Genomic DNA, 12044 nt, shown 5'->3' with positions numbered 1-12044 from the left:
CCTCGATTTTTCAGCCGCCGTACTCGTCTTTCTCTTGACAAGCACTGTGTTGCTCTGGTGATGGTGACGTCGGCGCCACCCGTAGAGGCACGGGCTTGCTCCTCTTCTCGATAGGCTGAGTCTTGCCACAGGGAACGCACATGAGTAGCATTTGCCGCACGTTTATGCTCCCTGTACTCGGGATCGTGTTGCCAGCGCAGTCAATCTCTCTCTCTCTCTCTTTATATATGTGATGTGAGGAGATGTTGGCGCACCAATAGGGCGCCGGCTACTTCTTATCGCTTCAAAGTGCCCAATAACAAAGTTCACGGAATGTCCAAGTCTCCAAGCGTAGCAAGTCGACTGCACATACCATATACAATTTAGCATACCAGTTTGGATATGATATTTCGAAACAACGTATTCAATAATCACTTGAATGTGCATCTATGTGATGTTATCAAATTGAAGAGAACCCACTGCGTACAGTCGAACAGTCACATAATAGTCAACATAACAGTCACATAATTAACGTAACCCAGTCCGGTTTCCTTGCTTTGTACTGCGGACTTCCTGGGCGCTGCCATTGACGTTCGCGCACAGCGGCAAGCCTCGCTTCTCGGAACGCCGTTTCTTCTTCGGGAGTGCGACCAATGGTTGCGTCTTCGGGAGTGCGACCAACGGTTGCGTCTGGCAAGGCGCGAGTTGCTTCGCAGCCATTTGCTGGGCTAACTGCTGCCTTCTTCAGTTTTTGTGGGCGTAATGGTGAGTGTAGTGAGAATTACTCTATGTGGCACGCCCGTTTGTGATGATAAAATATTTGTGATACGAGATACCAGGAATGATTTCCTAAACAGCTTCGGTGTTAGAAACGCAGGCGTAACATTGAAACGCGGGAAGTGGGCAAAGTGCATGAGAGAACGAGCACAAATCACCGATTCCTTGTCAACATTAAAAAAGATTGGAATTAGGTGGGTCACGTAACGCTCATTTAAAGTGCCGGAATGGACACCAAGAATGATAAACACAGCGAGTGTTGCAGGGGCCTATACGTGATACACACGACTATATGGTGAGGACAACCTGTGGCTACCATGACTACTACCTGTGGCGAACCGGCTATGTCCGGCAGGAGCATGACTGTTTTCTATTCCAGCAAACAACCTGGCTCGTTTAGCTACGCTAATGTAAACTATGGCCAGCATGGTGGGCCGCCACCAGTTTTCTTTTTCATTCGTAATTTGATGCGCCTGTTAAATTCCCCGGCAACAGTGGTGTCAATGGCGGCCCTTACAGTATGACCTTTTCCAACACAAAAATTGGTTGCGATGTCATTGGAAAGAACAAGAAAAGTACATCGACAACAGTGGATGGGCATCTGGATTTAGGGAGGAATGTATGCAGAATTTCAGGCAATGAGGTGCTCTAATTGTCCCAACTTAAGCGAAATAAACGACCACCGTAAGGGCGCCCATGAACGGTGAGAAGGGGTGACTTGCGTGCCACGTGCGTTTACAAGGCCCTCGCCCTGTGTAGCGTTAGGGTGAAATTGGGGTGGGGCTCACTTTGTGTCAGTAAACTGCGTAGAAAGAGGCGATGGACGGCCATTTATCGGCCTGAACCGCTTTTCGCAGTCTATAGCACGCTCTCTCTCTCGTTGACCCTCGTCTCTGTAGAGGGAGAAAAAAAGCGAGCGTTCTTCGCAACGCAGTGCGAAGCTCCGCTCTTACACGGGATCCTATAAGGCTGGGCATCCCGTTTTCCTAATTAATGATATCGGCTCACTTATCCTCTTGCCCATACCTTCCTCGTCGTCCCACCGACCTTCACTGTTTGCGCTTCGGATGAAGGAGTTGCTCGACGGAATGTGATTTAATAAAGCTGAGTGCGAGAGATAGCTGCACGAGGAAGAATAAAACCGAAAAAAAAAAGAAATCGCGTAGCTTAGGGAAACAGTGGTGCTAACAAATGGCCAGCGTGCTTTGGAAAGGAGTATACCAGTGACGTTGCCGCGCCTGGAACTTGGCTTCATTTCCCGGGAGGCAAATTCGGGACATGTCTCCTCCGCAATCGAGAAAAAGTGCTCGCACGTTGTGAAACTCGGATCCCATGCGTGTTCAACGCTTTCTTGCTCGAGTTTTGCGATTGGCTCGTTCATTTTTCTTTCCGTTGTCATCATGTAGGTACGCCCTTGTGCATTTGTCGATTCACATTTCTGTCTGAACAGCGCTTACCTAAGACTAGATGCTGTGCACATGTCCATGTTGTAACTGAAGTGCAATTTATCCAAAAACGTTGGCGGTATTTGTGCATTCGTTTTCCGGTGGTAGGTTTCGGTGATGGGCTTTCGTTATTGGCCGTAAAGCTTGCGTCAGCCGATTAATTTCGAGTTCAATAAAAGCGCGTTGGCGTAACGCAAGATTTCTATTCGCCGCGCTATTTGTGTGAAGGAATAGAAAATGAGGAGCAAGATGACGCCGACAATAAGGATGGACGACACCCGGGAGGTGAAATCTTGCCGTAGGCATCTCATTATTCCTGCGCAATCACCCTCCTCTCTCTCTCTCTCACTCTCTCTCTGTATATATGTTATATATATATATATACATACATATATATATATATATATATACTGGCAGACTTGGTGTGTTTAGGTTGTACAAGAGGGACAATTAATTAGCTGCCTGCTCCTAATAAGTTCACGTGCTACGTGACGCCAAACATGCGCATAAGAGTGTTTTCACACTCGTTGTTTGGCTTATAGATGGCGCTGACTGTCGCTCCTACTTCTAAATTCACAGATAAACCCAAAAAAAAAAAAAAAAAGTGGATGGAGGGAGGGCCGCTGTGATAGCTCAGTGGTTAGAGCATCGAACGCGTAATTCGAAGGTCGTAGGTTCGATTCCTGCTCACAGTTGGTAATTTTTTCATCCACTTTTCTTTCTTCTTTCTTCTTATTTACATTCCATTGGTTCTAATAACTTCCCCTGTACATTCCTTGGCATTACTGTCTGTTATATCTCATTATTATTGTGTTAAAACACGGAAAAACGAGCCCTTAGGTATACACTTCTTTCCCTTATTTCATTGAACGAGGGTCTCGTACTGGCAGACTTGGTGTGTTTAGGTTGTACAAGAGGGACAATTAATTAGCTGCCTGCTCCTAATAAGTTCACGTGCTACGTGACGCCAAACATGCGCATAAGAGTGTTTTCACACTCGTTGTTTGGCTTATAGATGGCGCTGACTGTCGCTCCTACTTCTAAATTCACAGATAAACCCAAAAAAAAAAAGTGGATGGAGGGAGGGCCGCTGTGATAGCTCAGTGGTTAGAGCATCGAACGCGTAATTCGAAGGTCGTAGGTTCGATTCCTGCTCACAGTTGGTAATTTTTTCATCCACTTTTCTTTCTTCTTTCTTCTTATTTACATTCCATTGGTTCTAATAACTTCCCCTGTACATTCCTTGGCATTACTGTCTGTTATATCTCATTATTATTGTGTTAAAACACGGAAAAACGAGCCCTTAGGTATACACTTCTTTCCCTTATTTCATTGAACGAGGGTCTTGTACTGGCAGACTTGGTGTGTTTAGGTTGTACAAGAGGGACAATTAATTAGCTGCCTGCTCCTAATAAGTTCACGTGCTACGTGACGCCAAACATGCGCATAAGAGTGTTTTCACACTCGTTGTTTGGCTTATAGATGGCGCTGACTGTCGCTCCTACTTCTAAAGTCACAGATAAACCCCAAAAAAAAAAAAAGTGGATGGAGGGAGGGCCGCTGTGATAGCTCAGTGGTTAGAGCATCGAACGCGTAATTCGAAGGTCGTAGGTTCGATTCCTGCTCACAGTTGGTAATTTTTTCATCCACTTTTCTTTCTTCTTTCTTCTTATTTACATTCCATTGGTTCTAATAACTTCCCCTGTACATTCCTTGGCATTACTGTCTGTTATATCTCATTATTATTGTGTTAAAACACGGAAAAACGAGCCCTTAGGTATACACTTCTTTCCCTTATTTCATTGAACGAGGGTCTCGTACTGGCAGACTTGGTGTGTTTAGGTTGTACAAGAGGGACAATTAATTAGCTGCCTGCTCCTAATAAGTTCACGTGCTACGTGACGCCAAACATGCGCATAAGAGTGTTTTCACACTCGTTGTTTGGCTTATAGATGGCGCTGACTGTCGCTCCTACTTCTAAATTCACAGATAAACCAAAAAAAAAAAAAAAAAAGTGGATGGAGGGAGGGCCGCTGTGATAGCTCAGTGGTTAGAGCATCGAACGCGTAATTCGAAGGTCGTAGGTTCGATTCCTGCTCACAGTTGGTAATTTTTTCATCCACTTTTCTTTCTTCTTTCTTCTTATTTACATTCCATTGGTTCTAATAACTTCCCCTGTACATTCCTTGGCATTACTGTCTGTTATATCTCATTATTATTGTGTTAAAACACGGAAAAACGAGCCCTTAGGTATACACTTCTTTCCCTTATTTCATTGAACGAGGGTCTCGTACTGGCAGACTTGGTGTGTTTAGGTTGTACAAGAGGGACAATTAATTAGCTGCCTGCTCCTAATAAGTTCACGTGCTACGTGACGCCAAACATGCGCATAAGAGTGTTTTCACACTCGTTGTTTGGCTTATAGATGGCGCTGACTGTCGCTCCTACTTCTAAATTCACAGATAAACCCAAAAAAAAAAAAAAAAAAGTGGATGGAGGGAGGGCCGCTGTGATAGCTCAGTGGTTAGAGCATCGAACGCGTAATTTGAAGGTCGTAGGTTCGATTCCTGCTCACAGTTGGTAATTTTTTCATCCACTTTTCTTTCTTCTTTCTTCTTATTTACATTCCATTGGTTCTAATAACTTCCCCTGTACATTCCTTGGCATTACTGTCTGTTATATCTCATTATTATTGTGTTAAAACACGGAAAAACGAGCCCTTAGGTATACACTTCTTTCCCTTATTTCATTGAACGAGGGTCTCGTACTGGCAGACTTGGTGTGTTTAGGTTGTACAAGAGGGACAATTAATTAGCTGCCTGCTCCTAATAAGTTCACGTGCTACGTGACGCCAAACATGCGCATAAGAGTGTTTTCACACTCGTTGTTTGGCTTATAGATGGCGCTGACTGTCGCTCCTACTTCTAAATTCACAGATAAACCCCAAAAAAAAAAAAAAAAAAAAGTGGATGGAGGGAGGGCCGCTGTGATAGCTCAGTGGTTAGAGCATCGAACGCGTAATTCGAAGGTCGTAGGTTCGATTCCTGCTCACAGTTGGTAATTTTTTCATCCACTTTTCTTTCTTCTTTCTTCTTATTTACATTCCATTGGTTCTAATAACTTCCCCTGTACATTCCTTGGCATTACTGTCTGTTATATCTCATTATTATTGTGTTAAAACACGGAAAAACGAGCCCTTAGGTATACACTTCTTTCCCTTATTTCATTGAACGAGGGTCTCGTACTGGCAGACTTGGTGTGTTTAGGTTGTACAAGAGGGACAATTAATTAGCTGCCTGCTCCTAATAAGTTCACGTGCTACGTGACGCCAAACATGCGCATAAGAGTGTTTTCACACTCGTTGTTTGGCTTATAGATGGCGCTGACTGTCGCTCCTACTTCTAAATTCACAGATAAACCCAAAAAAAAAAAAAGTGGATGGAGGGAGGGCCGCTGTGATAGCTCAGTGGTTAGAGCATCGAACGCGTAATTCGAAGGTCGTAGGTTCGATTCCTGCTCACAGTTGGTAATTTTTTCATCCACTTTTCTTTCTTGTTTCTTCTTATTTACATTCCATTGGTTCTAATAACTTCCCCTGTACATTCCTTGGCATTACTGTCTGTTATATCTCATTATTATTGTGTTAAAACACGGAAAAACGAGCCCTTAGGTATACACTTCTTTCCCTTATTTCATTGAACGAGGGTCTCGTACTGGCAGACTTGGTGTGTTTAGGTTGTACAAGAGGGACAATTAATTAGCTGCCTGCTCCTAATAAGTTCACGTGCTACGTGACGCCAAACATGCGCATAAGAGTGTTTTCACACTCGTTGTTTGGCTTATAGATGGCGCTGACTGTCGCTCCTACTTCTAAATTCACAGATAAACCCAAAAAAAAAGTGGATGGAGGGAGGGCCGCTGTGATAGCTCAGTGGTTAGAGCATCGAACGCGTAATTCGAAGGTCGTAGGTTCGATTCCTGCTCACAGTTGGTAATTTTTTCATCCACTTTTCTTTCTTCTTTCTTCTTATTTACATTCCATTGGTTCTAATAACTTCCCCTGTACATTCCTTGGCATTACTGTCTGTTATATCTCATTATTATTGTGTTAAAACACGGAAAAACGAGCCCTTAGGTATACACTTCTTTCCCTTATTTCATTGAACGAGGGTCTCGTACTGGCAGACTTGGTGTGTTTAGGTTGTACAAGAGGGACAATTAATTAGCTGCCTGCTCCTAATAAGTTCACGTGCTACGTGACGCCAAACATGCGCATAAGAGTGTTTTCACACTCGTTGTTTGGCTTATAGATGGCGCTGACTGTCGCTCCTACTTCTAAATTCACAGATAAACCCAAAAAAAAAAAAGTGGATGGAGGGAGGGCCGCTGTGATAGCTCAGTGGTTAGAGCATCGAACGCGTAATTCGAAGGTCGTAGGTTCGATTCCTGCTCACAGTTGGTAATTTTTTCATCCACTTTTCTTTCTTCTTTCTTCTTATTTACATTCCATTGGTTCTAATAACTTCCCCTGTACATTCCTTGGCATTACTGTCTGTTATATCTCATTATTATTGTGTTAAAACACGGAAAAACGAGCCCTTAGGTATACACTTCTTTCCCTTATTTCATTGAACGAGGGTCTCGTACTGGCAGACTTGGTGTGTTTAGGTTGTACAAGAGGGACAATTAATTAGCTGCCTGCTCCTAATAAGTTCACGTGCTACGTGACGCCAAACATGCGCATAAGAGTGTTTTCACACTCGTTGTTTGGCTTATAGATGGCGCTGACTGTCGCTCCTACTTCTAAATTCACAGATAAACCCAAAAAAAAAAAAGTGGATGGAGGGAGGGCCGCTGTGATAGCTCAGTGGTTAGAGCATCGAACGCGTAATTCGAAGGTCGTAGGTTCGATTCCTGCTCACAGTTGGTAATTTTTTCATCCACTTTTCTTTCTTCTTTCTTCTTATTTACATTCCATTGGTTCTAATAACTTCCCCTGTACATTCCTTGGCATTACTGTCTGTTATATCTCATTATTATTGTGTTAAAACACGGAAAAACGAGCCCTTAGGTATACACTTCTTTCCCTTATTTCATTGAACGAGGGTCTCGTACTGGCAGACTTGGTGTGTTTAGGTTGTACAAGAGGGACAATTAATTAGCTGCCTGCTCCTAATAAGTTCACGTGCTACGTGACGCCAAACATGCGCATAAGAGTGTTTTCACACTCGTTGTTTGGCTTATAGATGGCGCTGACTGTCGCTCCTACTTCTAAATTCACAGATAAACCAAAAAAAAAAAAAAAGTGGATGGAGGGAGGGCCGCTGTGATAGCTCAGTGGTTAGAGCATCGAACGCGTAATTCGAAGGTCGTAGGTTCGATTCCTGCTCACAGTTGGTAATTTTTTCATCCACTTTTCTTTCTTCTTTCTTCTTATTTACATTCCATTGGTTCTAATAACTTCCCCTGTACATTCCTTGGCATTACTGTCTGTTATATCTCATTATTATTGTGTTAAAACACGGAAAAACGAGCCCTTAGGTATACACTTCTTTCCCTTATTTCATTGAACGAGGGTCTCGTACTGGCAGACTTGGTGTGTTTAGGTTGTACAAGAGGGACAATTAATTAGCTGCCTGCTCCTAATAAGTTCACGTGCTACGTGACGCCAAACATGCGCATAAGAGTGTTTTCACACTCGTTGTTTGGCTTATAGATGGCGCTGACTGTCGCTCCTACTTCTAAATTCACAGATAAACCCAAAAAAAAAAAAGTGGATGGAGGGAGGGCCGCTGTGATAGCTCAGTGGTTAGAGCATCGAACGCGTAATTCGAAGGTCGTAGGTTCGATTCCTGCTCACAGTTGGTAATTTTTTCATCCACTTTTCTTTCTTCTTTCTTCTTATTTACATTCCATTGGTTCTAATAACTTCCCCTGTACATTCCTTGGCATTACTGTCTGTTATATCTCATTATTATTGTGTTAAAACACGGAAAAACGAGCCCTTAGGTATACACTTCTTTCCCTTATTTCATTGAACGAGGGTCTCGTACTGGCAGACTTGGTGTGTTTAGGTTGTACAAGAGGGACAATTAATTAGCTGCCTGCTCCTAATAAGTTCACGTGCTACGTGACGCCAAACATGCGCATAAGAGTGTTTTCACACTCGTTGTTTGGCTTATAGATGGCGCTGACTGTCGCTCCTACTTCTAAATTCACAGATAAACCCAAAAAAAAAAAAGTGGATGGAGGGAGGGCCGCTGTGATAGCTCAGTGGTTAGAGCATCGAACGCGTAATTCGAAGGTCGTAGGTTCGATTCCTGCTCACAGTTGGTAATTTTTTCATCCACTTTTCTTTCTTCTTTCTTCTTATTTACATTCCATTGGTTCTAATAACTTCCCCTGTACATTCCTTGGCATTACTGTCTGTTATATCTCATTATTATTGTGTTAAAACACGGAAAAACGAGCCCTTAGGTATACACTTCTTTCCCTTATTTCATTGAACGAGGGTCTCGTACTGGCAGACTTGGTGTGTTTAGGTTGTACAAGAGGGACAATTAATTAGCTGCCTGCTCCTAATAAGTTCACGTGCTACGTGACGCCAAACATGCGCATAAGAGTGTTTTCACACTCGTTGTTTGGCTTATAGATGGCGCTGACTGTCGCTCCTACTTCTAAATTCACAGATAAACCAAAAAAAAAAAAAAAAAAAGTGGATGGAGGGAGGGCCGCTGTGATAGCTCAGTGGTTAGAGCATCGAACGCGTAATTCGAAGGTCGTAGGTTCGATTCCTGCTCACAGTTGGTAATTTTTTCATCCACTTTTCTTTCTTCTTTCTTCTTATTTACATTCCATTGGTTCTAATAACTTCCCCTGTACATTCCTTGGCATTACTGTCTGTTATATCTCATTATTATTGTGTTAAAACACGGAAAAACGAGCCCTTAGGTATACACTTCTTTCCCTTATTTCATTGAACGAGGGTCTCGTACTGGCAGACTTGGTGTGTTTAGGTTGTACAAGAGGGACAATTAATTAGCTGCCTGCTCCTAATAAGTTCACGTGCTACGTGACGCCAAACATGCGCATAAGAGTGTTTTCACACTCGTTGTTTGGCTTATAGATGGCGCTGACTGTCGCTCCTACTTCTAAATTCACAGATAAACCCAAAAAAAAAAAAGTGGATGGAGGGAGGGCCGCTGTGATAGCTCAGTGGTTAGAGCATCGAACGCGTAATTCGAAGGTCGTAGGTTCGATTCCTGCTCACAGTTGGTAATTTTTTCATCCACTTTTCTTTCTTCTTTCTTCTTATTTACATTCCATTGGTTCTAATAACTTCCCCTGTACATTCCTTGGCATTACTGTCTGTTATATCTCATTATTATTGTGTTAAAACACGGAAAAACGAGCCCTTAGGTATACACTTCTTTCCCTTATTTCATTGAACGAGGGTCTCGTACTGGCAGACTTGGTGTGTTTAGGTTGTACAAGAGGGACAATTAATTAGCTGCCTGCTCCTAATAAGTTCACGTGCTACGTGACGCCAAACATGCGCATAAGAGTGTTTTCACACTCGTTGTTTGGCTTATAGATGGCGCTGACTGTCGCTCCTACTTCTAAATTCACAGATAAACCCCAAAAAAAAAAAGTGGATGGAGGGAGGGCCGCTGTGATAGCTCAGTGGTTAGAGCATCGAACGCGTAATTCGAAGGTCGTAGGTTCGATTCCTGCTCACAGTTGGTAATTTTTTCATCCACTTTTCTTTCTTCTTTCTTCTTATTTACATTCCATTGGTTCTAATAACTTCCCCTGTACATTCCTTGGCATTACTGTCTGTTATATCTCATTATTATTGTGTTAAAACACGGAAAAACGAGCCCTTAGGTATACACTTCTTTCCCTTATTTCATTGAACGAGGGTCTCGTACTGGCAGACTTGGTGTGTTTAGGTTGTACAAGAGGGACAATTAATTAGCTGCCTGCTCCTAATAAGTTCACGTGCTACGTGACGCCAAACATGCGCATAAGAGTGTTTTCACACTCGTTGTTTGGCTTATAGATGGCGCTGACTGTCGCTCCTACTTCTAAATTCACAGATAAACCCAAAAAAAAAAAAGTGGATGGAGGGAGGGCCGCTGTGATAGCTCAGTGGTTAGAGCATCGAACGCGTAATTCGAAGGTCGTAGGTTCGATTCCTGCTCACAGTTGGTAATTTTTTCATCCACTTTTCTTTCTTCTTTCTTCTTATTTACATTCCATTGGTTCTAATAACTTCCCCTGTACATTCCTTGGCATTACTGTCTGTTATATCTCATTATTATTGTGTTAAAACACGGAAAAACGAGCCCTTAGGTATACACTTCTTTCCCTTATTTCATTGAACGAGGGTCTCGTACTGGCAGACTTGGTGTGTTTAGGTTGTACAAGAGGGACAATTAATTAGCTGCCTGCTCCTAATAAGTTCACGTGCTACGTGACGCCAAACATGCGCATAAGAGTGCCACACTCGTTGTTTGGCTTATAGATGGCGCTGACTGTCGCTCCTACTTCTAAATTCACAGATAAACCCAAAAAAAAAAAAGTGGATGGAGGGAGGGCCGCTGTGATAGCTCAGTGGTTAGAGCATCGAACGCGTAATTCGAAGGTCGTAGGTTCGATTCCTGCTCACAGTTGGTAATTTTTTCATCCACTTTTCTTTCTTCTTTCTTCTTATTTACATTCCATTGGTTCTAATAACTTCCCCTGTACATTCCTTGGCATTACTGTCTGTTATATCTCATTATTATTGTGTTAAAACACGGAAAAACGAGCCCTTAGGTATACACTTCTTTCCCTTATTTCATTGAACGAGGGTCTCGTACTGGCAGACTTGGTGTGTTTAGGTTGTACAAGAGGGACAATTAATTAGCTGCCTGCTCCTAATAAGTTCACGTGCTACGTGACGCCAAACATGCGCATAAGAGTGTTTTCACACTCGTTGTTTGGCTTATAGATGGCGCTGACTGTCGCTCCTACTTCTAAATTCACAGATAAACCCCAAAAAAAAAAAAAAATAGTGGATGGAGGGAGGGCCGCTGTGATAGCTCAGTGGTTAGAGCATCGAACGCGTAATTCGAAGGTCGTAGGTTCAATTCCTGCTCACAGTTGGTAATTTTTTCATCCACTTTTCTTTCTTCTTTCTTCTTATTTACATTCCATTGGTTCTAATAACTTCCCCTGTACATTCCTTGGCATTACTGTCTGTTATATCTCATTATTATTGTGTTAAAACACGGAAAAACGAGCCCTTAGGTATACACTTCTTTCCCTTATTTCATTGAACGAGGGTCTCGTACTGGCAGACTTGGTGTGTTTAGGTTGTACAAGAGGGACAATTAATTAGCTGCCTGCTCCTAATAAGTTCACGTGCTACGTGACGCCAAACATGCGCATAAGAGTGTTTTCACACTCGTTGTTTGGCTTATAGATGGCGCTGACTGTCGCTCCTACTTCTAAATTCACAGATAAACCCAAAAAAAAAAAAAAAAGTGGATGGAGGGAGGGCCGCTGTGATAGCTCAGTGGTTAGAGCATCGAACGCGTAATTCGAAGGTCGTAGGTTCGATTCCTGCTCACAGTTGGTAATTTTTTCATCCACTTTTCTTTCTTCTTTCTTCTTATTTACATTCCATTGGTTCTAATAACTTCCCCTGTACATTCCTTGGCATTACTGTCTGTTATATCTCATTATTATTGTGTTAAAACACGGAAAAACGAGCCCTTAGGTATACACTTCTTTCCCTTATTTCATTGAACGAGGGTCTCGTACTGGCAGACTTGGTGTGTTTAGGTTGTACAAGAG

The 12044-nt window shown here is 42.7% G+C and overlaps 1 protein-coding gene and 19 non-coding genes across 20 annotated transcripts in view; all 20 read left to right on the top strand.

The window, feature by feature from the left end:
• Positions 1 to 12044, top strand: part of LOC119187779 (uncharacterized) — a 353057-nt gene that overhangs the window by 122930 nt on the left and 218083 nt on the right. The gene's annotated exons all lie outside the window — the stretch shown is intronic.
• TRNAT-CGU (transfer RNA threonine (anticodon CGU)) lies at positions 2824 to 2896 on the top strand. Its single transcript has one exon. It is a non-coding gene; the product is annotated as a tRNA-Thr (tRNA).
• On the top strand, positions 3291 to 3363 carry TRNAT-CGU (transfer RNA threonine (anticodon CGU)). Its single transcript has one exon. It is a non-coding gene; the product is annotated as a tRNA-Thr (tRNA).
• On the top strand, positions 3761 to 3833 carry TRNAT-CGU (transfer RNA threonine (anticodon CGU)). Its single transcript has one exon. It is a non-coding gene; the product is annotated as a tRNA-Thr (tRNA).
• Positions 4234 to 4306, top strand: TRNAT-CGU (transfer RNA threonine (anticodon CGU)). The gene has a single exon. It is a non-coding gene; the product is annotated as a tRNA-Thr (tRNA).
• TRNAT-CGU (transfer RNA threonine (anticodon CGU)) lies at positions 5185 to 5257 on the top strand. Its single transcript has one exon. It is a non-coding gene; the product is annotated as a tRNA-Thr (tRNA).
• TRNAT-CGU (transfer RNA threonine (anticodon CGU)) lies at positions 5654 to 5726 on the top strand. The gene has a single exon. It is a non-coding gene; the product is annotated as a tRNA-Thr (tRNA).
• TRNAT-CGU (transfer RNA threonine (anticodon CGU)) lies at positions 6119 to 6191 on the top strand. Its single transcript has one exon. It is a non-coding gene; the product is annotated as a tRNA-Thr (tRNA).
• On the top strand, positions 6587 to 6659 carry TRNAT-CGU (transfer RNA threonine (anticodon CGU)). The gene has a single exon. It is a non-coding gene; the product is annotated as a tRNA-Thr (tRNA).
• TRNAT-CGU (transfer RNA threonine (anticodon CGU)) lies at positions 7055 to 7127 on the top strand. The gene has a single exon. It is a non-coding gene; the product is annotated as a tRNA-Thr (tRNA).
• TRNAT-CGU (transfer RNA threonine (anticodon CGU)) lies at positions 7525 to 7597 on the top strand. Its single transcript has one exon. It is a non-coding gene; the product is annotated as a tRNA-Thr (tRNA).
• On the top strand, positions 7993 to 8065 carry TRNAT-CGU (transfer RNA threonine (anticodon CGU)). The gene has a single exon. It is a non-coding gene; the product is annotated as a tRNA-Thr (tRNA).
• Positions 8461 to 8533, top strand: TRNAT-CGU (transfer RNA threonine (anticodon CGU)). Its single transcript has one exon. It is a non-coding gene; the product is annotated as a tRNA-Thr (tRNA).
• Positions 8935 to 9007, top strand: TRNAT-CGU (transfer RNA threonine (anticodon CGU)). Its single transcript has one exon. It is a non-coding gene; the product is annotated as a tRNA-Thr (tRNA).
• On the top strand, positions 9403 to 9475 carry TRNAT-CGU (transfer RNA threonine (anticodon CGU)). Its single transcript has one exon. It is a non-coding gene; the product is annotated as a tRNA-Thr (tRNA).
• TRNAT-CGU (transfer RNA threonine (anticodon CGU)) lies at positions 9871 to 9943 on the top strand. Its single transcript has one exon. It is a non-coding gene; the product is annotated as a tRNA-Thr (tRNA).
• Positions 10339 to 10411, top strand: TRNAT-CGU (transfer RNA threonine (anticodon CGU)). Its single transcript has one exon. It is a non-coding gene; the product is annotated as a tRNA-Thr (tRNA).
• On the top strand, positions 10804 to 10876 carry TRNAT-CGU (transfer RNA threonine (anticodon CGU)). The gene has a single exon. It is a non-coding gene; the product is annotated as a tRNA-Thr (tRNA).
• Positions 11278 to 11350, top strand: TRNAT-CGU (transfer RNA threonine (anticodon CGU)). The gene has a single exon. It is a non-coding gene; the product is annotated as a tRNA-Thr (tRNA).
• TRNAT-CGU (transfer RNA threonine (anticodon CGU)) lies at positions 11750 to 11822 on the top strand. The gene has a single exon. It is a non-coding gene; the product is annotated as a tRNA-Thr (tRNA).

The sequence above is a fragment of the Rhipicephalus microplus genome, chromosome X (assembly GCF_043290135.1).
Source record: "Rhipicephalus microplus isolate Deutch F79 chromosome X, USDA_Rmic, whole genome shotgun sequence".
NCBI lineage: Eukaryota > Metazoa > Arthropoda > Arachnida > Ixodida > Ixodidae > Rhipicephalus > Rhipicephalus microplus.
This window is presented reverse-complemented; position numbering and strand designations above follow the sequence as displayed.